The 24,381-nt window shown below is 44.9% G+C and overlaps 1 protein-coding gene across 5 annotated transcripts in view; it reads right to left on the reverse strand.

The window, feature by feature from the left end:
- Positions 1 to 15,233, reverse strand: part of DYM (dymeclin) — a 351,049-nt gene extending 335,816 nt beyond the window's left edge. For 2 of the 5 annotated variants that reach the window (XM_042910992.1, XM_042910997.1), the window contains exon 1: positions 14,984 to 15,231. The gene's annotated coding sequence lies outside the window, so the exon portion shown is untranslated. Of the gene's footprint in view, positions 1 to 2,169; positions 2,193 to 14,983 lie in introns of those variants that run through there. The other 3 variants (XM_042910996.1, XM_042910994.1, XM_042910995.1) reach the window with 3 other exon arrangements.
- Between the last annotated feature and the right edge of the window lie 9,148 nt (positions 15,234 to 24,381).

A 24,381-nucleotide genomic window follows, 5' to 3' on the forward strand; every position in this document is an offset into this window, starting at 1 on the left:
ATCCAGGTGAAGAGGCGGGAAGCAAACAAATTTGGATACTGTTACACTCGATCATGTGGGATTACAGAACCTGACCTAGCATGGGGGGGCAGCAGAAGCTGCTTCGTAAAATTTTATGATTTCGTGAGCCTGGGTGGCTCAGTTGGTTGAGCATCTGACTCTTGATTTTGGTCCAGGTCATGATCCCAGGGTTGTGGGATCAAGCCCCACGTTGGGTTCAGAGCTAAGCATGGAGCCTGCTTGGGATTCTCTCTCCCCCTCTGTCCCTCTCCCCATTCATGCACTCTCTTAGCTAAAAAAAAAAAAAAAAAAAAAAAAAAAGGTAGGGTGGGGGTCAGGGGGGTGTGGAGCAGGGTGCCTGGATGGCTCAGTCGGTAAGTTTCTAGTTTTTGGTTTCAGCTCAGGTCACGATCTCATGGTTGGTTTGTGAGTTCGAGCCCTGAGTCAGGCTCCGCACCGACAGTACAAAACCTGCTTGGGATTCTCTCTCTCCCTTCTCTCTGCGCCTCCCTCTGCTCATGCCAGCATGTGTAAGCACACACACTCTCTCTCTCAAAATAGGGAAATAAACTTAAAAAAAAACCAAACAAACCAAAGTAGAGGCAAGTGCTCTTGTCAATAGCTAGCATGCCCATCTACACCTCTGTTCATGCCATTCACGCCTGCCTTCGACCACCACCCCCGATCCCCAGCCCCTTTGACCCTAACCACAGAATGAGCCCTCTCTTTCCTCTGTAATCCTAAAACACACTATCTTCACTATCGTTTGGAATTTAACTATCCTTCCGGTAATACCTGGTTTTGCTGTCTGACTCTCATACTGCTATTTAACTTCTCGGGCCAATTATTTTCCCGAGTCAATTTTGCCACCATGGTCAAAAATGATACTCTGAACAAGAAATGATATGCTCAATATTCTGTTTTTAATTCATGAAACATTTGATATATACGTAAAATTATGTCTCCTCTTTTATGCGTACTGACTTGCGGTCTCCTGATTTAATGTGCCTTAAATGGAAAATAAACGTTAGTGGATCTGAAAAACCCATAACCAAATTCTGTCCTAACACCCTCAAAATATGTAAATGACACCACAGTGTACTTTATCCCAACTTAAGCTGAAAATCCATTAATCATAAGCTATATTCCAGAATCACCTGCTTCCTGAGAAAGAAAAAAAAAAATACACATGCCCCCTCATTTGTATGAGACTTTTTAAGAGAAACATGTTTTGTTTTGTTTTGTTTTTGAGAGAGGGAGCAGGGAAGAGGAGGAGAGGAAGAGAGAGAATCTTAAGCAGGCTCTGTGCTAGCTCAGCATGGAGCCCAACTCATGGCTTGATCTCACACCCCATGATCTAGGCAGAAATCAAGAGTCAGACGCTTAACAGACTAAGCTACCCGGGCGCCCCTGTACTCAAGACTTTAAGACAAAACCTCACGGTTGAAACAGGAGACGAGAGAAATAGTGGACAACAGTCACTGGCCAAAGGACATGTTAAACACACAGATGCCTTTGGTCCACCAAGTAATGGAACATTCTCCAAAAGGTCACTATGTTCCAAGTGCTATATTAAGTACAGTGGGGTATTCCACTCCTGTGAAATGAGAGTAACGAAAATAAAAAGATTAAGCTCACAAAGATCAGAAGAGGTGTGGAAGATGGAAAGGTGACAGAGGGGTACTAACAACCAGCAGAGCTGAGGAAGCCCCAGTGTAAAATGATTAGACTCGTGAGGAATGCCTCCGACACAAAATAAAGAAACCAAAATCAACCAAAGAAAGGAATTGGAACACAGATGATTCTAAGAAAAAATTAAAAACTAAAATAGCCTCAGAGAGAGTAAACAGTAACAATAATGAACGCAAATATTTACTTAGCACCTGCTATATCCCCAGGCACTATTCAGTTTTTTTAAGCTTATTTTGAGAGAGTGAATGAGTGAACAGAGGAGGAGCAGAGAGAGAGGGAGAGACAGAACCCCCAGCAGACTCCGTGCTGTCAGCACAGAGCCCAACGTGGGGCTCGAACTCACGAACCATGAGAATATGCCCTGAGCTGAAATCAAGACTATGAGGCTTAACCAACCGAGCCACCCAGGTGTCCACCCCCCCACCCCCCCCCCGTCCCCCAGGCACTATTCAAAGTGCTTTCTACATATTAACTCACCTGTTCCTCACCACAGCCTAAGGTGGTATTTCTACGTTCTCGTCACATAGATCATGGGTTAGCAAATTACGACCCAAGGAGCCAGGTCCAGCCTGCTGCCTGAAGAATGATTTTTACATTTTTAAACGAATGAAAAACAAAAACAAAAGAATATGTTGTGACATGTGGACGTTATGAGAGTTCTAGTGGAACACTGCAACACTCACTTGTTCACATGTTGCCTGTAGCTGTTTTTGTGACAACAGCAGAACTGCATAGTTACTACCCAGACCGCATGTGACGACGCCTTCATCCCCTTATACCGCTGCTGCCCACACTACAAATCTCAATAACAGTTAGAAGTCAGCGCTGCAAGTACCCTGCCTATTGTGACACTCACTACCACTGGATATACGTCATGTCAAAACAAGAAAAGAAGAAAGCAGACTTTGACGTCATGCTTTTATAGCAGAGCAGAGATCGTTTTTTTAAACCTGATGAGATGGGGAAGCATCACGTCTGTTGGGTAACAGCATCACGCTTGCACTGGAACGCCACATAGGAAGACATTACCAGCTACGCACAGCCTCACATGCCCTACCACAGAGCGCTCCTGGTTCACGAAAGCAACGATCAGGAGAGTCAGCAAATTTAAAACACAACATTTCAGGGGTGCCCGGATGGCTCAGCTGGTTAAGCGTCCAACTCTTGATTTCAGCCCGGGGTCATTCTCATGGTTCATGAGATGAGCCCCACGTCCGGCTCTGTGCTCACGGCGCAGAGCCTGCTTAGGATTTTTTCTCTCCCTCTCTTTCTGCCCCGCCCCCACTTGCGCACGCATGTGACCTTGTGCACACTCTCCTCTCTCAAAATAAACTTAAAAAAAAAACAAATAAAAATACAAAACACGGCATTTCATCACAGCAGGGTGCTTTCCCAACAATAAAGAATGAAAACGAGGCTGCAACCAAAGTCTCTGGATGGTTCATGTATTAACCAAACAAGAAAAGTCACTGACCAATCATGAGATGAACTAAATCGTGTGTGAGTGCAGCAGCCAAAGAAATGTGTCCAGGAAAAATAAACACCTTTCAGACCCTCCACTGAAAATAACTGTTCAGAGAACAGTCTGAATGGAACAACTACACCTATGATTATTTTCCAAAAAAGTGGAGGAAAATACTAATTCGGCACAACCTGAAGTGGGATCTGCTAACATGCATAATAACTGATGGTGGTAAAAATACACGTGGAGCAGAAAAGGCTTAGATGGACAAATTTACAAACCTTGTAAAAATGCAAGGTGTTTATAACCTATTCAGTACTTAAACACACACACACACACACACACACACACAATGGGGCGCCTGGGTGGCTCAGTTGGTTAAGGATCTGACTCTTGGTTTTGGCTCAGGTCATGATCTCATGGTTTGCGAGTCTGAGACCCGCATCGGGCTCTGCGCTGGCAGCACGCAGCCTACTTGGGATCCTCTCTCTCCCTCTGCTCTGCCCCACTGCTCGCACACTCATACACTCTCGCTCTCTCAAAACAACTTAAAAAAAAAATAGCAACAATCTACTCATTGCAACAACCTACCTACTCATTAGTCATTGTATGATCAATGAGCAGGAGCACTGCATAAAATATTTGAATCTAACGTGTTATTAAACCAGTTACGACCGTTAACTTCATTACCTTCATGAACTTAACCACCATCGTTTCCATAAAAATTGTGTCTGAAACAGAAGCTGAATATCCTGATGTGTCCTACCACACAGTACCATGACTTAGCAGGGGTATGTTTTTATGGAAATTTCTCGAGCTCAGAACTGAGAATGAAATTTTTCTGAAGAACCATCCCCCTGAGCCACTGTTACTGAACACTGAATGGCTTTGAAAATTCATTTTTGCTGATTTGCTAATATTTCTCAATGAATTCAATCTAAAATTAGGAGGCCAATAGCACTTCCATGCAAAACCTATACTGAGGTAGTCATTTCAAGGACAACTGACACTGAATCTTAAGTGATGTCAAGCTGCTTTACACACTTTCTAGGCTGTAAAAAAATTAAAATGAGATGGGATCTCCAATCCCAAACAAATATGCAGTAGATATACTTTCCAAAATAAAACTACAGTTCCAGCATTTTTCAGACCTCAATACAAGTATAAAAGTACTTTCCAGGGACACCTGGGTGGCTCGCTCAGTGGAGCATGCAACCCTTGATCTTGGGGTTGTGAGTTCAAGCCCCATGTTGGGTGTAGAGACTGCTTAAAAATAAAATCTTAACAAAAAAAAAAGAAAAAAGAAAAAAAAAGTACTTTCCACATTTCGAAAACCATTTAACTATGCAACAAGAAGCTTCTACCTAACCTTCCATCATAAGTGATTAGTGGGCAATGCGATGATTTGCTAAAAGGTAAGTATCAAGCAAACAATCTAGCAGAATTCAACAGATGCCTTCCAAGCAATAAATACGCTCCACTAAAATCATACGTTCATGGGCTGATATCTGTATTTGGAAGCACCATGGAAAAAGATACTTTCAGGGGCACCTGGGTGGCTCAGTCGGTTAACCGTCCAACTCTTGATTTCACCTCAGGTCATGATCTCATGGTTCGGTTCGTGAGACTGAGCCCTGCTTCAGGGCTCTGCGCTGACAGGCTCAGAGCCTGCCTGGGATTCTCTCCCTCTCTCTCTGCCCCTACCCCCACTCGCTCTCTCTCTCTCTCTCTCTCTCAAAATAAATAAACTTTACACGAAATACTTTCAAAGATGAAATACAAAAAATCTCATTAAAAACCCATGTTAGGGGGCACCTGGGTGGCTCACTCTGTTAAGTGTTTGACTTCAGCTCAGGTCATGATCTCACAGTTTGTGGGTTCGAGCCCCGGATCAGGCTCTGTGCTGACAGCGCAGAGCCTGGAGCCTGCTTTGGATCCCGTGTCTCCCTCTCTCTGCCTCTCTCCCACTTACACTCTGTGTCTCTTTCTCTCCCAAAAATAAATAAACATTAAAAAAAAAAAAACCCACGTTAGGGACACCTGGGTGGCTCAGTCAGTTGAGCATCCGACTTAGGCTCAGGTCATGATCTCACAGTTGGTGAGTTCAAGCCCCGTGTCAGGCTCTGTGCTGACGGCTCAGAGCCTGGAACCTGCTTCGGATTCTGTGTCTCCCCTCCTCTCTGCCCCTCCCCAACTTGTGCATGAGTGCTCACTCGCACTCTCAAAAATAAACATTAAAAAAAAATTTAAGGGGTTCCTGGGTGGCTCAGTTGGTTAAGCGTCCAACTTTGGCTCAGGTCATGATCTCGCAGTTCGTGAGTTTGAGCCCTGCATCGGGGCTCTGTGCTGACAGCTCAGAGCCTGGAATCTGCTTCAGATTCTGTGTCTCCCTCTCTATCGCTGCACCTGCCCAGCTTGTGCTCTGTGTGTGTGTCTCTCTCTCTCTCAAAAATAAATAAATATTTTAATTTTTTTTGTTTAATGTTTATTTTTGAGACAGAGAGAGACAGAGCATGAATGGGGGAGGGGCAGACAGAGAGGGAGACACAGGATCGGAAGCAGGCTCCAGGCTCTGAGCCATCAGCCCAGAGCCCGACGCGGGGCTCGAACTCATGAACCGTGAGATCGTGACCTGAGCTGAAGTCGGACACTCAACCGACTGAGCCACCCAGGTGCCCCAATATTTTTAAAAAAATTTTTAAACAGTACATATGAACATCTGTGATCAATTCTGACAACTGAGGTTTACATTCAGTATTCCCTATTAGGTAAAATGTTATCCCCTCTCCTCCAAAAAGAGATCTCATTCTTCTTGTTAGAAAACCTTTATTACAAAAAACCTATTCTCACCCATTTTTAGTATTGTATTTTCAACTTCCTCAGTAAAAAACTTATGGAAATTTCTCCTCTCTCATCACATAAGTGCCCGTATAACAGGGGCACCTGAGTGGCCCAGTCAGTTAAGCGTTCAACTTCGGCTCAGGTCATGATCTCATGGTTGTGGAGTTCGAGCCCCACACTGGGCTCTCCGCTCTCAGCACAGAGCCCTCTTCGGATCCTCTGTCTCCCTCCCTCTCTCTCTCTCTCCCTCTCTCTCTCAAAAATAAACATTAAAAAAAAAAAAGTACCTGTATAATATCCTTCATTTTGCCTCTTGGTCCACAATGCCTAAATTATTTACAATCTGGCCCTTTACACAAATGTCTGGCAACTCTTGGCCTAGAAGAAGGAACGAAGGTGAAAAAAGATTAAGTGACTTCCCCAAGACTATAGAGTTAGAAAATGACGAACCGGGGTTTCAGACCAAGGCAGGCTGGGTGCAGAAACCATGCTCTTAACCACTACACCACACAGTTTCCATGACCCAAGAACAAGATGTCATTAAAAAAAAAGGAAACAATCAAAGAACAAGAAAAGATGCCTGAAATTAAAAACTGTTTAAAGAATTCACTAGAGAGGGGCGCCTGGGTGCCTCAGTGGGTTAACTGTCCAACTCTTGATTTCACCTCAGGTCATGACCTCACAGTTCAGTTAGTGAGATTAAGCCCCGCACTGGGTTCTGCACTGACAGCGTGGAGCTCGCTCAGGATACTTTCTCCCTCTCTCTCTGCTTCCCTCTCCCTCTCAAAAATAAATGAATAGGAGCGCCTGGGTGGCTCAGTCGGTTAAGCGTCCGACTTCGGCTCAGGTCATGATCTCATGGTCCGTGAGTTCAAGCCCCGCGTCGGGCTTTGTGCTGACAGCTCAGAGCCTGGAACCTGCTTCAGATTCTGTGTCTCCCTCTCTCTCTGACCCTCCCCTGTTCATGCTCTGTCTCTCTCTGTCTCAAAAATAAATAAACATTAAAAATAAATAATAATAAAATAAATGAATAAACCTGAAAAAAACGTTTTTTTAATTCACTAAAGAGAAGATAAGGTCAAGGAAACTCCCATAATAAAGGACAGGAAGACAGATGGCAAACAGGAAATGGAAACTTAGAAGGCACCACGAAGACAGAAGTAACAGGAGCGCCAAGAAGAAAGCAGGAACAAAACAGAGGGGTGTTAGGTGTAGACACTGCTGGGCTGGGTGTGAAGTGTCTGAGATTTTATCTTACCCGAACACTAACAAAGCCACGAAGCCTCTGGGACAGGGACCAAAATGATTCAGTGCTCACAGCAACAGCGGTCGCCAGAGTAACATCTTGCGTCAGTTTCCCGGGCCCCAATCCCCACAGGCCTTTCAAAGTATTTGGTAAAAATTAGTAATACGTCCGTGAAAAAAGCAGCAAATGGGGGTGGGGAGCAGGGAAACCAGGTAAATTACTCAGCTCAGCAGCGAGCAATATCTCTTAGCAATGTAAACGCTGAACGCTCAACGAGCCAAGAATTCTTACCTATGGAAGGGCTGGAAGACAGGGGAGGAGGAGGAAGAGCACCTCGTGTACCATAACAAGGAGTCAATAGGTAGCACCCACAGTTGATAAACCAAAAAATGGCCATTTAGTTATATTAGTCATAAATACAGTTCAAGTAGCTGTCTCTGGGAACCCGACTCCAAAGGATAGAGAAGGCAAGGCACTGCCCATTTTGTATAATGTACCTTCTTCTACTTTATTCTTATCTTTTCTAAAATAAAAGCACTACTTTAAATAGAAAAATTAACTTTTAAATAACGTAGAGAAGGGGCACCAGGGTGGCTCAGTTGGTTAATCCCACTCTTGACTTCGGCTCAAGTCGTGATCTCACAGTTGGTGAGTTCAAGCCCTGCTTCTGGGTCTGCGTTGACAGCGCGAAGCCTGCTTGATTCTCTCTCTCTGCCCCTCTCTCTCTGCCCCTCCCTCCCCAAATAAATAAATAAACTTTAAAAATAAATAAATAAAATTAGAGAGAACGTGCTTTACTACTCACCATCACAATCACTGATTCATATAAACAACTCAATGTGCAAATACCAAAGAAGAGTGCCAGGGTGAAAACACAAACTAGCAGTACCCAAGCACCATCACATTATGCTTAGGCAAACACAGGGGGTCTGCCGATATTTCCCAAGTGCCCACTAGTGACCAGCACAATGCTAAGCACCAAGACTGAAATTGTGAAGAATGGAATTGACTTACAGTCGAGTAAGAGATATAGGTAAATCAACAGGAAATTATAATATGGCAACTATTCAAGACTCAGTGAAAGCTTCCCAAAGGTCATACCATCAAAGCTAGGGCCTGAAGGATAAGAAGGACTGGCCTAGCTGGGTGTAGGGTTCGGAAAGTTGTCAAAGCAAAGGGAACACCACACGTGAAGGCTTAGAGTGAAGACAAACACAGGCAACGGCCCATTCCAGGAACTGAGAGAAGTTCAACACGGCTGGAGCAGGGCTGGAGCAGGGAGGGAATCAGAGTGGAAGCAAAAAAGGGCCAGAGAGCAGGCTGATGCCTGATGCTTTACAACAGGACGACTTACTAACGGGTTTGTATTTTGTCCACTGGAACCAGAAGATAGCACACATCCCTGGGTCTTCTAAGAGATCAGTGAACTCTTCCCCATACACTGATGATTTCAAAATACCTACGTCCAGTCCAGAACTCTTTGTGGGTGCCAGACCATTTATCTAACTGCATGCCATGCAGCACCATCGGGACCCAGAAAGCAAGCCACACCCCAGGGATGACAGAGTAAGAAACTGGGTAACTAATGACAGTGGAGTCACCATGCCAGCCCTGAGCTGTCTACCTCTGGACTTTTACACGGGAAACAAACAAGATGTTTAAGCTATTATTCAATCAAGTCTGCTCTGCACAGCCAAACCGAATCTTAACTGATGCAGGAGGCTTCAAAAGCATTCAAGGGGCGCCTGGGTGGCTCAGTCGGTTAAGCGTCCGACTTCGGCTCAGGTCATGATCTCGCAGTTCATGAGTTTGAGCCCTGTGTCAGGGTCTGTGCTGACAGCTCTGAGCCTGGAGCTGCTTCGGATTCTGTGTCTCCCTCTCTCTCTGCCCCTCCCACTCACGCTTTGTCTCTGTCTGTCTCTCAAAACTGAATAAATGTTAAAAAAAAAAAAAAAAAAACCCACATTTTTTTTAAAAGTATTCTAAAGGGAAGGGTTGCAAGAGATATTCTGAAGGGACTGTTATGATTTGGTGACTGACTCCATCTAAAAAAGAAATTATCAATCACATCACATACAGAATATGTATTGTTTAATTCTTCCAGTGTCATTGGAGAGTTAACAGCTACTTTTAGTGCCCGCATTGTTTTTACATTGAGATATAATTGACATGAAGCATTATGTCAGTTTCAGGTGTACCACAGAGTATTCTATGCGTGTATATATTGCAAAAATATCACCACAGTAAGTCTAGTTGACATCCATCACCGTACGACATTACAATTTTTTCTTGTGATGAGAACTTAAAAGATCTGTTAGCAACTTTCAAATATACAATAGAGCCTTATTAACTGTAGTCGCCATGCTGCACATCACACCCCCATGACTTATAACTAGAGTCTGTACCTTTTGACCACCTTTACCCATTTTGTCCACACACCCAGCCCCACTCCCACCCCGTAACCCCAGCCTGGTGTCCGCATATGTAACGAATGGGATCAAACTTACAGAAGAAATCGGAGGGCCTGGGTGGTTCAGTCGGTGGAGCGGCCGACTCTCGATTCCAGCTCAGGCCATGATCTCACGGTTCATGGAATCGAGGCCAGCACTGGGCTCTGCACTCACAGCGCAGAGCCTGCTTAAGATTCTCCCTCTCTCTCAAAATAAATAAAAAGACCTCTTAAAAAATATTAGAGATCAGAAAGTACCAACCAAACTTCCCGAAAGGAATGAAAAGAAACAGAACATTTTAGTAAGTGAGACCTGTTTATAAAGTTGTTCTCAACGCTGCTAGTTTAGATTATTTGGACCACAAAGAAGTATCAGGCAGATAACTTACACGCTGTTTACACGCAGGTTTTAAGCAGAAGTTCAGGGCATTAAGCGCCACTACGAAGCTCCCAAGGGGAAACGAGGTAAAGAGCAGGAGCAGATACTGAACAGGCTCTTCCTGAGACGTGGTAACCGGAAACGCACCACCACCAGAGCCAGCACCTTCACGCCCCGACATGGTCCCGACCTCGGGAGCTGAGGACGGAAGCAGGACACCAAACTAGAGGTCTTCCCGAAGCCCTCTCTACCTCCAACATTCACTCTTCCCCTGGTCCTGGGAAAGGCTCAAAGCCCTGTTCAACCAACCAGGTCACAGAAGGACAAGTCGGGAAGGGGCCTCAAGCCCAGGTCTGTCAAGAGCTCACTCTTCCTGAATGTTTCGCACTTTAAGAGCTTCCCGTCGAACTGGGGGTGCCTTGATCACCCACTGAGTCGGAGAGCCTTCTCCCTCCCTGCCCCAGCCTGCCCTGTGACTTCAAGCAGCTGCTGGGTGTTACACACACTCTGATTACAAGTACACAAAACTTTAGAAACATGAATATAAAGAGACCGAAACGAAATACAAAAAAACTTCACAGGTTGTTACATCGCTTTTACGCTTAGTCACTGTTTTTTTTTTTTTTTTTTACATCCAAATTAGTTAGCATATGGTGAAACAATGATTTCATGGGTAGATTCCTTAGTGCCCCTTCCCCATTTAGCCCATCCCCCCCGCCCACAACCCCTCCAGTAACCCTCAGTTTGTTCTCCATATTTATGAGTCTCTTCTGTTTTGTCCCCTTCCCTGTTTTTACATTATTTTTGTTTCCCTTCCTTTATGTTCATCTGTTTTGTCTCTTAAAGTCCTCATATGAGTGAAGTCATATGATTTTTGTCTTTCTCTGACTAATTTCACTTAGCATAATACCCTCCAGTTCCATCCACGTCGTTGCAAATGGCAAGATTTCATTCTTTTTGATGGCCAAGTAATACTCCATTGTATATATATACCACATCTTTATCCATTCATCCATCAATGGACATGTGGGCTCTTTCCATACTTTGGCTGTTGTCAATAGCGCTGCTATAAACATGGGGGTGCATGAGTCCCTTCGAAACAGCACACCTGTATCCCGTGGATAAATGCCTAGTAGTGCAATTGCTGGGTCGTAGGGTAGTTCTATTTTTAGTTTTTTGAGGCACCTCCATACTGTTTTCCAGAGTGGCTGTACCAGCTTACATTCCCATACACTTAATCACTTTTAAGGGTCTCATTTTACCAAAGCCCACACTGCAAGTGCACAGGTACTTCCCGTATGTTTGTCATGGTCACTAAAAAGGAAGATGGAGTGGTCCTCTCTACCACTAACCATTCCCATTGCCTACACAGTGAAAGATGACACTTACATTGAATTTGTAGTAGCAAAAGAAGTCACCTCACCTATTTTCTGAAGTCTCAGCAAAATGTCCCCAAACACACCATGGCAGAAAGAACAACAGCCCCCAAAGATGTCCATGTCCTAATCTATGGAACCAGTGACTGCTATCTTACCTGGCAAAGGGGACTTTGCAGCTATAATTAAGTCAAGGACCTTGAGATAGGGGAGATCCTCCTGAATTATCTAGATAAGCCTGATCTAGTCACATGGGTCCTTAACCTTTCCCAACTGTCACTGGAGAGATACAATACTACTCACTTTGAAGACGGAATAAGAGGGCCACAAGCCAAGGAATAGGGGGTGGCCTCTAGAAGCTGGAAGAGGTAAGGAAACACCCTCCCCTGGAAAACTCCAGAAGAGAATAGAGACTTGTTGACACACTAATTTTTTTAGCCCAGTGAGACCCATTTTGGACTTCTAAAATAGAGACCTTTAAAAATTTGTTTAAATGTTTCTTTATTTTTGAGAGAGAGAGAGAGCACGCACAGGGGAGAAGAAAAAGTGGGGGCGGGGGAACAGAGGATCCGAGGCTGGCTCCATGATAACAGCAGAGAGCCCAACACAGGGCCCGAACCCACGAACCGCAAGACCCAAGCCAAAGTTGGACACATCACTGACTGAGCCACCCGGGTGCCCCTAAAATACAGAACTTTAAAAATAATTTGTGTTGTTTTAGGACACTAAATTTGTGGTACTTAGTTACAGTAGGCATAGAAAACTAATACACACACAGTAAACAACTTCTCACAATATGTGAAATTATCTAGAAAAGCATAATCAAATTGCCCCATACTTAGAACAGACATAAGTTATTTGTGAATATACATTTCACTTTTTAAAAATCTGTGCATGTGTTACATTTCACTTCTATCTTTCTCCCGCTCTTACAAAACTCCATCGATTAAAATGCCAAAGTGACAATTCTTCAAACTTTTTACAAAAGATGAACCATATTAACCAAGAAAAAGGAACAGGATACCAGGAACAACTGGAAAAAAATCAGGAAACAATTATACCATATTTTTTTAGAGAGTCAAACATCAAAGTGGTTGGACTGTGTAACTTCTTTGTATCAAATGGATACCACATTTTAAAAAATAAGTCCTTCTTAATATTGATATTAAGAGCTTACCATTGATCTTTTTGGATGTGATACTTGTATGTGGGTATATTAAACAAAGAGTACCTCAACCTTCCACAGATATACACTCACATATTTACAAATGAAATGGTATGCCTATGATCTGCTTTAAAACAGGGGGCCAGGCACCTGTGTGGCTCAGTCAGTTGAGTGACCCACTCTTGATTTCGCCCTGGGTCATGACCCAGAATACTGGCATTGAGCCAAGTCTGGCTCCGTGCTGTGTATGAAGCCTGCTTGGGATTCTCTCTCCCTCTCCCACTGTCCCTCTCCCCAACTCACTCTCTTTCTTGCTAAAATTAAAAAAAATAATAAAATAAAATAGCTTGGGGGCGCTTGGGTGGCTCAGTTGGTTAACCATCGGACTCCTGATTTCAGCTTAGATCACGATCACAAGGTTGTAAGACTGAGCCCCACTGTCAGGCTCCACACTGGGCAAGGAGTCTGGTTAAGATTCTCTCTTTCCTTTTCTCTCTGCCTCTCTGCCCGCTGGTGTCTTTTTACTTCTTTGTCTCTCTCTTAAAAAATAAATTAAATTAAATTAAATTAAATTACATTAAATTAAATTACATTAAATTAAATTACATTAAATTAAATTAAATTAAATTAAATTAAATTAAATTAAATTAAATTAAATTAAAATTAAAATAGGAAGCCTGGGTGATTCAGTCAACTGAGCGGCAGACTTCGGCTCAGGTCATGATCTCACGGTTCGTGGGTTCTAGCCCCACGTTGGGCTTTGCACTGCCAACACAGAGCCCACTTCGGATTCTGTCTCCCTCTCTCTCTGCCCCTCCCCCGCCTTCAAATATAAATAAACACTAGAATAAAATAAAATTAAAATTAAATAAAATTAAATAGTTCAGAGTGGGGATGGGAATGGATAAAGGACACAGATGAAACTAAATTAGCCTGAGTTACTAACTGTTGAAGCTGGGTAATGGGTACGTGAGGGCATATTAAATTATTTCAATGTCTGAACTCTTCTGTATTTGTATTTAAAAGTTACAAAAACAAAGTCCTTGGCCTCTATCAAAATAAGACTTAATACATTTAACAGAATCTCCTTCCTGTGACATCGCCCCCCTCAATTCTCTGCCACTCGAACCATCTGCAATTTATAGTTCAATTATTCTTTAATCTCCAAGTCATTTTACCTTATTTAAAACCTTAAGAGTTTCAGCAAATCACTTAAGCTCTGAGAGACTAGTTCTTCATCTGCAGAATGGGAGTATTTCTATTTGGCTAGTCTCAGTTGCCAAGAGAATTATACCCAAGATGTAAGTTATAAAGCAGAATAATCTTTCCAAAAATCATAAATTTCATGCTCAGCAGCAACCACTCACCTATTCCTATAAATCTCCTCCCTTCCACCTCCAGTTTCTCTCTTGAGCTCTCAACCCATCAGACCGAAGCCTGGGTTCCTCTGTAAGATTACACTCCTCTCCCCGCCTCCACCCTCCATGTTTCCACATCTTTGAGCAGCTCCTCCCTACACGCCTCTCCCACCAACCTCCGCTCTTCCTTTTCAGGGTCCCGCTTCATCTACCCCCCCCGCCATTCTGTCCATTCTGTGTACCCCTTTGCCGGCCCTGTTACAGTCACCCCATCACTCCTCTACCCCAGCTCAGTACTTTCATGCGATCAGCTTTATCACCCCGCTACTGCCACTAACTCACAAACACCTGGGCTAACTTCCCACCCTTTCACCGTTCAGCTGACACACAACTGCTAGCTGCCAGGGGGTGGGAAAGGGGGAAATACAGACCGTTAATGGGTAGGAGTTTCTCTTTTGGGTGACAAAAATGTTCTGGAATTAGAGAGTTGCACAAACCTAGTGAATATGCTAAAAACCACGGAGTTATACTTTAATTGTACTTTTAAAGGGTGAATTTTATGGTAGGTGAATTACATCTCAATAACAATGTATATGTCAAAAAAAACAAACAAACAAAACACTATTGCTCACCCTGCCCATCACACGCCCATTTGTCAGACCAACATCGCCCCATCTCCCGGAGCATCTACCTGCTCTTCGGTATCCCTCCAACTCTTACCACGACTCGGACAGACGTCCCTCTCACTCTCTTGACTAACACACTCCCTCACCCTCTGAGTGCCACTGTTCCCTGGAAGGGGGCGGGGAGAAGGGAAGATGTGGGCAGCTCTTGGGGCCCAGGCACAGCCCCTCCAGGGTGGCCCAGTCCCCCACTGGCAGGAAAGGACCCTCTACCCCGCCCTGGCGGAGAAGCCCCACCGACTGGCGGGTGTCCTCAAACCCGCTCCGACAAGAGGCCGGGGGCCCCGCCGGATTTTCAGGGCCGCTCCGCTGGGGGCGGCGCCAGAGCCCACCTGTCTCAGCCGGCGGGCAGATCCGCTTCCAGCTCCAGCGACACGCGAGAGGGTGGCAGAGAGGGATCGGAAGAAGCCGCTGTCGCCGCCGCAGCCGGAGTGGCGCACGCCGGCTCAGGCCTCCATGTTTCCACGTCTCTGCGGCTCGGGCTCCGGCTCGACTCCGGCTCGGCTCCCGCCCCGGCCGCGTCCGCGCGCAGGCCGGGAGGCGGGGAGAGAAGAGGGAAGCGGCCGAGAACGCGGCTGGGGACCGAACGGCCGGGCGCGCCCCGGCCGACGGTCACGTGGCGCGCGGCCGCGCAGGCTTCTGGGAAATGTAGTCCTTCAGACGTTAGACGTTTCTCCACCCACCTAGCGCGCGTCCAGGGCAACCGCAAAGCCACGTGGCAAATTCGAGAAGCGGCCAAGCCCACTTACAGACTGCTGGACGCCTTAGCCCGCTCCACGTGTTCTGGTGGCTTAACTTTGTTAAGGCCCCTCTTTATCCCAACTGGATAGCCAACTCACAGTCAAGCAATTCCTTGTAGGGCTCTGAAGAATTGGGAAATAGGAAAATGATTAATCTTTTGGTGTTTTTTTTTTTAATCTCCATCTTTATTTTTTTCAAACCCTTGTGTCGAGAGCTGACTTTTGGAAAATAACTTTTGATGGAGGCAGGTAGCAGGTCTGTTACCTGCACCGTTTACAGAAAGCACACGTCCCATTGGGAAAGAGTATCTATACAGCCAAAATTTGGAATTTGAAGTCAAAAGAGCTGAAGTTACCAGATCAACGTCCGTCCTTGAACTTTTCCCGTTAGTTTCCTCTTAAACACATAAAGATGATGATGATTCTTCCCATACAGGACTATTGGCAAATCAATAACAATAATTAGCAACTCCCATTCCGGGTTGGTTTCTATGTGCTGTGCACTGTTACTGCTTTCAACAAATAAAGGTGAGACAAGTATCACTAATTTCCCTTTTACAGTGTGTCAGATGTACCCCGAGAAGTACTATACAAATTTTAGATACACTTTTCTAGCATCTATTACCAATAAACTCCCTGAGCTGTCAGGACTATTACAGAAAAACATACTAAAAACACAAGGTACCTTGGAGCCTAGCTAAAAAGAGATGGGCACTGCTATGCAGCCATTGTAAAGAATGCTAGGATACATGCTCATGATCTATCCAGTGGAAATAGTATATGTAATCTTGTCCAATTTTTATAAATGAATTATGTATATAGATAGATAGATGCACACACACACATATCCCCAGGAGGGGAAAAGGCTAAAAGAATATTAATTATTAACTTTGGAGTATGAGATGGTGTGTGATTAAATTCAGTTGTTCCCTGCTTTCTATTTTTTCTGCGATGAATATGATTACATGTATAATTTTATAATTTTTATTTTAAAATTATAGCAAAAGAGAGGCACCAAAACCAAACTCAAAGTACTTTATATTTTTGCCTGTACCAAAAATTATACCCTCCACCTGCCCCCAAATGACCAAGCAACAAATGTGAGTCTCTCTCCAGAACTAGCGCTATAGACCAAGAAACAATTCATTCTACTTGGAGACAATCCTATTGTTAAATTTAACATTCTCCTTTTTCTTATAGTTTTGGGATGGCTTGAAATAAAAAGGGTCTTACCACTGTTCCTAGGTAAATGTCATAACGCTGCTGGGCAAACATCATAAATCAGCGCGTTAGATTAGGAATGGTTTTCCCAATATATGAAGCATGAGCTGGAGTAGCAATCTTTCACTAAATATTTATTGTGTACGTAATGTGCTAAGTATTATCCTTGGTCATCAACTCCCCATAGTGCCGGAACCACTGTCATGATAACTTTGACCTGATTACATCAGTGTCTAGTTGGTGCAGAAACACTACCAGAAAGTCATGAAAACCCAGCTACTAAATGCAAGTGAGTGTCTGTGTCAGATCCTAGAACCAAAAAAGGCAATAGTGGGAAAACTTATGAAATCAGAATGAAGCCTGGAGTTGAGTTAATGGTATTGTACCAATGTTAATTTCCTAGTTTTGACAAATGTGTTACGGTTATGTAAGACATTAACATTAAAGGAAACCGGGAGAAGGATATACAGGAACTCTCTGTACCTTGCAATTCTTTTGTAAATCTGAAATTATTGCAGAGGCGCTGGGTGGCTCAGTCAATTAGGCATCCAACTGTTTATTTTGGCTCAGGTCATGATCTCATGGTTTGTGATATTGAGCCCTACGTCAGGCTCGGAGCTGACAGTGCAGAGCCTGCTTAGTATTCTCTCTCTCCCTCTCTCTCTGCCCCTTCCCCATTCGAATGCTCTCGCTCTCGCTCTCTCTCTCTCTCTCTCTCTCTCTCACAAACACAATAAATAAACATTTAAAATTATTCCATGTGGTAGGCAGAATAATGATCCCACTGAAGATATCCACATCCAAATCCCCCAAACTTATGAATATGTTAGGTTACAAGGCAGAGAGTTGCAGATAGTATTAGGTTGCTAATCAGATGACCTTCAAGCAGGGAGATTATCCGGGATTATCAAGGGGGATCTAACGTAATCACGAAAATGAAAAGTGAGAGGAAGCCAAAAGAGAGTCCTAAATATGGCTCTGCAAGAAGATCAAGTGAAGCAATGCGACGGTCGGTCACTTCTGACTTGGAAGATGGCAAGAGACTGGGATGTGCCCAGTGGCCCCTAGAAGCTGGAGAAGATGAGGAAACACATTCTCCCCTAGAGCCTCCAGAAGGGAACACAGGCTTGCCCATACCTTGACTTTAGCTTAGTGAGAATTATGTCAGACTTCTGACCTACAGAACTAGAAGATAATAATTCTGTGTTGTCTGAAGCCACTAAATTTGTGGTAACTTATTATAGCAACAACGGAAAATGAATACATTCCAAAATATAAAGTTTAAGAAAGAAAACTTTCCAAATGGCTGCCTGTTTTCCGGACACATTTTCAGTCTGAGACTGTACAAATATTCATGCTACTTAGAAAGTAACTGTAGGGGTGCCTGGGTGGCTCAGTCCATACAGCATGCAACTCTTCATCTTGGGGTTGTGAGTTCAAGCCCCATGGTGGGTGTAGAGCTTACTTAAAAATAAAGTCTTTAAAAGAAGGCAGCGGGCACCTGGGTTGTTCAGTTGGTTGAGTGTCCTACTCTTGATTTCGCCTCAGTTCCTGATCTGAGTCCATGATCAGTTCCGTGATCAGGTTCATGGTTTCAGGCCCTAAATCAGGGTCCATGCTGACCACCCACAAAGCCAGCTTGGGATTCTCTCTCTCTCTCCCTCTCTCTCTCTACCTCTCTCTCTCTCTGCCTCTCCCCTGCTCTGTGCTCTCTCTCTCTCTCTCAAAATAAATAAGCAGAATACTGTAGACTGGAGGACTTAAACAATAGACAATTACTTCTCACAGTTCTGAAGGTGGGAAGTCCAAGATCAGAACCAGCGTCTGGTGACAGCCTTCGTCCTGGTTTGCAGACAGCATCTTCTCATCGTATCCTCACATGGTGGAGAAAGAGTGCCAGTTTCTTTCTTTCTTTCTTTCTTTCTTTCTTTCTTTCTTTCTTTCTTTCCTTCTTTATTTCTTTTTTTCTTTCTTTCTTTCTTTCTTTCTTTTTTTCTTTCTTTCTTCTTTCTTTCTTTCTTTCTTTCTTTCTTTCTTTCTTTCTTTCTGTTTATTCGTTTTTGAAAGAAAGAGACAGCAGGGAAGGGACAGAGAGAGAAGGAGATACAGAATCCGAAGCAGGCTCCAGGCTCCGAGCTGTCAGCACAGGGCCCGACACCGGGCTCAGACTCAAAGACCGTGAGATCATGACCTGAGCCGAAGTCTGACACTTAAACAACTAAGCCACCCAGATGTCCCTAGGGCTCCAGTTTCTTCTAATGAAAACACTTAGCCATCATGGAGGCTCCACCCTCATGACCTTATTGAAATCTAACTACCTACAAAGGCCCCGCCTCCTACTGTCACCCCAGGTAGGGTTAGTTTAAAGATAGGACATTTAGGAGAACACAAACACACAGTGCATCACAGCTATTTGACTCCTCTGAGCCTCATTTTCTTCTCTGTAAAGAGACAGGAATACTCCCCTCACATCTCATCGTTGCGATGAGAATTAAGTAATGCAGGTAGCATGCCTTTTTTTTTTTTAATATTTATTTATTTTTGAGACAGAGAGAGACAGAGTGTGAGTGGGGGCAGAGAGAGAGGGAGACACAGAATCTGAAGCAGGCTCCAGGCTCTGAGCTGTCAGCACAGAGCCCGATGTGGGGCTTGAACCCACGAACTGTGAGATCATGACCTGGGCTGAAGTTGGACGCTTAACCAACTGAGCCACCCAGGCGCCCTAGCATGCCTTTTTTAATAAATGTGATTTCACCTGCGTAATCCAGATGGTACTCAACTCACATGTTGTCGTTGCCAGTCCCCAGGCATCCCTCTGAAGAGAAGTATAGGTTAACCAGAACTGGATCATCTGGACAGGGCAATCAGGACGGTGAGAGGTCTGGAAATCATGTCAGATGTAGCATGCCTGGCAGAACTGAGTATGAACAGCGAGACTAAGACTCGTTGTTATAACTGCTCTCAGGAGGCATGACCAGACTTGTTTTATGTTGTCGCAGAGTGCCAAACTGGGACCAAAGGTCTGAAGTTATAGGATGCAGATTTTAGCTCCACCAAAGAACTTTCTGACAAGAATACCAGGACTCATAATTAACAATTCACATCACGGGCTCTTTGCCGTGAGCTGTGCACTGTTATTTTATTTAACTCCCCCAACAACCCTATGAGAAAGGGTTAGTGTAGAAACTGATGACTCGGAAACAAATGACTCGGACTTCACAATAGTTTGTTAAGTGGACGTTGGCTTACTGATAGCGAAATGGTCCGCTTGGAAGAAAAATGAGATGCCAATCCCTCTACCTGTGTTCGAGCTGGGTCTTGGGTAAACAGGCGGTCAAAAGGACACCTGGGAAGGAACACTGGCAATCAGTCAAGTCCCTTCATTTGAGAGATGAGGGACTGAGTGCCAGGGACGGATGAGGATCGGACAAGGACACACAGCCAGTAAGCTGATGATGGGACGGACCATTTTCGCAGGCCTTACCGAAGCCCCAACGATGCCAGCTGTTAGCAGTCAGCCAGACGCCTGCCACGGAGAGTGTTGAATGCCCAAAAGGCAGGGACTACACAGTTCCAGGGAGTTGCTTGGCCAAGCGAGAGGCTACGCAATTAGCCCTCCATTCCCTCCACCCCCACCGGTAGGGGACACATCTGTGCCGTGCCTACAGGGTTCCTGGTCATCTCTCCTTACTTATCCTGAGCTCTGAGGCTAAGCCTTGGGAGAAAGGCTTGGGCCAACCAGACCACCACAGCTCCTGCCAGCTTTCCTCCTGAGAGGAGGCGACCACCGCTCTGCTGCTGGAGAAACCCGGGGGAGGGGGCACTATGCCGTCATCACAGTCTCCTTCCTGCTGGGGACAAGTCAGGAGGAGTCACAATATTACTCAATGAATTAGTCTGGAAAGCAGCTACCCATGCCAGGCACTGTTCTAAAGTTTCAGGTGCATTAACTCAGTGGGCTTTATGACCCTCCAGAATAGGTACCCAGACTTCCTCACACCACAAAGCTGGCCAGTGGCGATTCGAACCCAGGCGGTCTGGCTGTAGAGCTCACACCTGCCCACGGGAAGTCTCAAGGCCGTCTCAAGGGCTCCCTTCACCGACACCACCGGTACTCGAGAAGGTCCACGCTGACTCCTTCAGGGTTATTTTGTCTTTCCAACTAAGGTGGACTACAATGCCTGGGCGTGTTATTCAGGGCTGCTGTGACAACGTACCACAAATCGGGTGATTTAAACAATAGAGAATTTATTGTCTTGAAGTTCTTGAGGCGCCAAGTCCAAAATCAAGGTGTCGGCCGAGCTGGCTCTTTCAGAGGCCGTGAGGGAGATTCTGTTCCAGGCCTTCCAGCTAGCATCCGGTGGTTTCCTGGCAACCTTTGGAGTTCCGCGGCTTGTAGAAGGGTCACCCGATCTCTGCTTTCATCTTCTCATTGTGTTCTCTCTGCACGGGTGTGTGTGCGCGTGTGTCCAAATTTCCTTTTTATAAGAATACCAGTCATACTGGATTAGGATCCACCATAATGACTTCATTTGAACTAATCCCATCTGCAATGACCCTATTTGCAAATAGGGTCACATTTTGTGGTGCTGGGGGTTAGGGCTTCAACATAAAAATTGCGTGGGAGGCTGCGTGCCATAATTCAATCCATAACACTGGGTACAACCAACTAATCCAAAGAAGATTTGAAGAAATGTAACCGATTTCAGAGGACACGGTTAGAGTTTTTTGGCACAAATGAACCAAACTAGGTAAGTGTTGTTTTAACACACACTAGATCATGTTTTGTAGAAAGATATAATTATACAATAATGAGACTGCTGGTCTCATTAGGCAAAGTGAATCTCCCAGAAGCTATGAGCCTAAGGGATGTAGGCCCCCGTCTGTGCTATCCTGCCATTGTATGGAGAATGGGGATCAGGATATCCAGAGGAAAGAGCACAGGAGAGCAGGGACCAAAATCTCCAAACCCTCCACTGGGTCACTACGTGTGGGAGTGGAGTGGTGGCTTAATTGTTTGATAAGGTCGTTTAAAGCACCTTTTCAGGGCTTTCTAGCTTTTACTAGAAAGGCAATCTTGAAACACGATAGATAGGACTGATATTTGGGGACAAGAGAACACTGGTGTGGTATAGAACAATGGTTACCAAATCCTGTCTAAGGTAGGTGATAAGTTTTCACCAACCGACTATAAGAAGAAGAAAAATGTAGACAAAATTAGTGTGAAGTTTCCATAAAAACATTTTTCATAAACGTATTCAAACTGACGGGCTATTGTTTTCCTTTATTCTCCTGTTCTTCTTCATCCTTTTAGTGTCAAAATGTCTTTTCTGAAATAATGGTGATAAAACATTATAGCTTTTTAAAATATTCTTGGTTGGCCAAATAAAAATGTCAACTGTGTATCAGTCCCCTCAACCTTTCTTTCTTTTTTTTAGCATTTATTTATTTTTGAGACAGAGAGAGAGAGAGACACAGCATGGACGGGGGGAGGGGCAGAGAGAGAGAGGGAGACACAGAATCCGAAACAGGCTCCAGGCTCTGAGCTGTCAACACAGAGCCCGATGCAGGGCTCGAACTCACAAACCGCGAGATCATGACCTGAGCCGAAGTTGGACGCTTAACTGAGCCACCCAGGCGCCCCAGTCCCCTCAACCTTTTTAAGAACGTTTTACTAGTATGTAAGACACACGACTGGGAATCAGTGCTGGAGTGTGACACTGTTAGAGGGGCAAGGGCCTCGGAAGACCAGCAATTCTTGGGAACGTGAGTTTACATGAACTGGGATGACTGGGGAGAACTTTACAAAAGTATCCATACTCAACCTCTGAGAGTATTGAATTAGAAAAATGGTGTGCTACAGAAAAAATGAGAGACAAAAACCGAGAGAGAGGAAGATGTGGGGTGTGGGATCCAGGAGCGGTAGCAAGTCCCAAGAACTGCCCCTGGGCACCAGGCCTCGGCAACAACTAGTCAGGAAAGGAAGTGCATAGGGAGAAAAAAGGTAATTTACAACTCTAGGAAAGCCATGCTTGTTGTGAAAGGAAACACATCACGCTATCGTAGTTCCTTCTCATCTGTGGGGGATACGCCCCAAGACCCACAGTGGATGCCTGCAACAGTGGATAGCACCGAACCCCACATATACTATTTTTTCCTACACATACATATCTATGACAAAGTTTAATTTATAAATTAGACATTAATAATGAAACAGAACAATTATACTGTGACAAGTTGTGAATGTGATTTCTCAAAATATCTTATTAAAAAAAAATCCTTTTAATATTTATTTTTGCCAGAGAGAGAGAGAGAGAGAGAGAGTCAGAGCGTGAGCTGGGGTGGGGCAGAGAGAGGGAGACACAGAATCCAAAGCAGGCTCCAGGCTCTGAGCTGTCAGCACAGAGCCTGACATGGGACTTGAACTCACCAACCATGAGATCATGACCTGAGCTGAAACCGAGAGTCGGACGCTTAACCAACTGAGCCACCCAGGCGCCCCTCAAAGTATCTTACTGTCCCGTACTTGCCCTTGTGATGATGTGAGTCAAACACTGAAGGCGGGGGGGGGGGGGGGGGGGGGGGACGACTGCAGCACACGCTACCCAGTGGTGGTTCCTGCCTGCTCATTGTTAGTGTCCCAGAAAGCAGAAGGCACTCGAGATAATGCAGTGACCCACAGCCCGTAGTTAAGAGATGCTATCACCCCTATCAGCCCCAAAGGACAAGGTGAGGGAGAAGTTAATGGAAACTGAAAACGTGCCGTTGGCCAATTTGAGGCACAGGGACTTTTGGTTGAGGGACAGAATTGACCTAAAGAGGCCCTCAAGGGAGGCAGCCAAGGGAATAAATACCCGGACCGCCCTCCTTCCTTCCTTCCTTCCCCTTCCCCCTGCTATAGATCTCCACTGGCTAAACCCAGCAGAATCTTAGAGGCCAGAAGTCTGTTGATGTAGTTCATACCGTTTCTTGGGCAGCAGAGTAGGGCAAAGGCAGCAGATTTGGAGGGACAAATGGAAGACATCTGGCGCACTCAGGATGCTATAAATACTAGTGACAACCCAAATTCAGAAGAAAAATTAGGAGGATGTGCGGGAGAAGCACTGGGACTTGCAGTGTAAGATAGCTTGAGCTCAACCATGGTAGAAAGTAAGAGTTAATAGCTCCAAAGACAGCAGCATGTATGTTATTTATTAACATGGCGATAAGCAGAAGATCAACAATACCTAAATGAGTAATGCCTTTGGGGACGAAGGGAGTAGGGACATTATACGCCTTGCAATATTATGATTTTTAAAAAGTGATGTCTTTAATAAAAACAAATTAAGGGGGTGCCTGGGTGGCTCCGTCAGTTGAGGGTCCGACTTTGGCTCAGGTCTTCATCTCGTGGTTCCGGAGTTTGAGCCCCGCATCGGGCTCTCTGCCTGCTTGGGATCCTCTGTCTCCCTCTCTCTGCCCCTCCCCTGCTCACGTGAGCACTCTCTCAGAAGTAAAATAAAACATTAAAGAAAACAAGGGGTGCCTGGGAGGCTCAGTCGGTTAAGCACCTGAGTTCGGCTCAGGTCACCATCTCACGGTTTGTGAGTTTGAGCCCCATTCAGGCTCTATACTGACAGCTCAGAGCCTGGAGCCTGCTTCAGATTTTGTGTCTCACGCTGTCTCTCCCTCTTTCTCTAAAATAAACATTAAAAAAGTTTTTTTAAACAAAACAAAAAAATCAGGTAAGTTGCTAGAAAGCTACACAAAAAACTAACAGTGGTTACGTCTGT

The sequence above is a fragment of the Panthera leo genome, chromosome D3 (genome assembly GCF_018350215.1).
Source record: "Panthera leo isolate Ple1 chromosome D3, P.leo_Ple1_pat1.1, whole genome shotgun sequence".
Lineage (NCBI taxonomy): Eukaryota > Metazoa > Chordata > Mammalia > Carnivora > Felidae > Panthera > Panthera leo.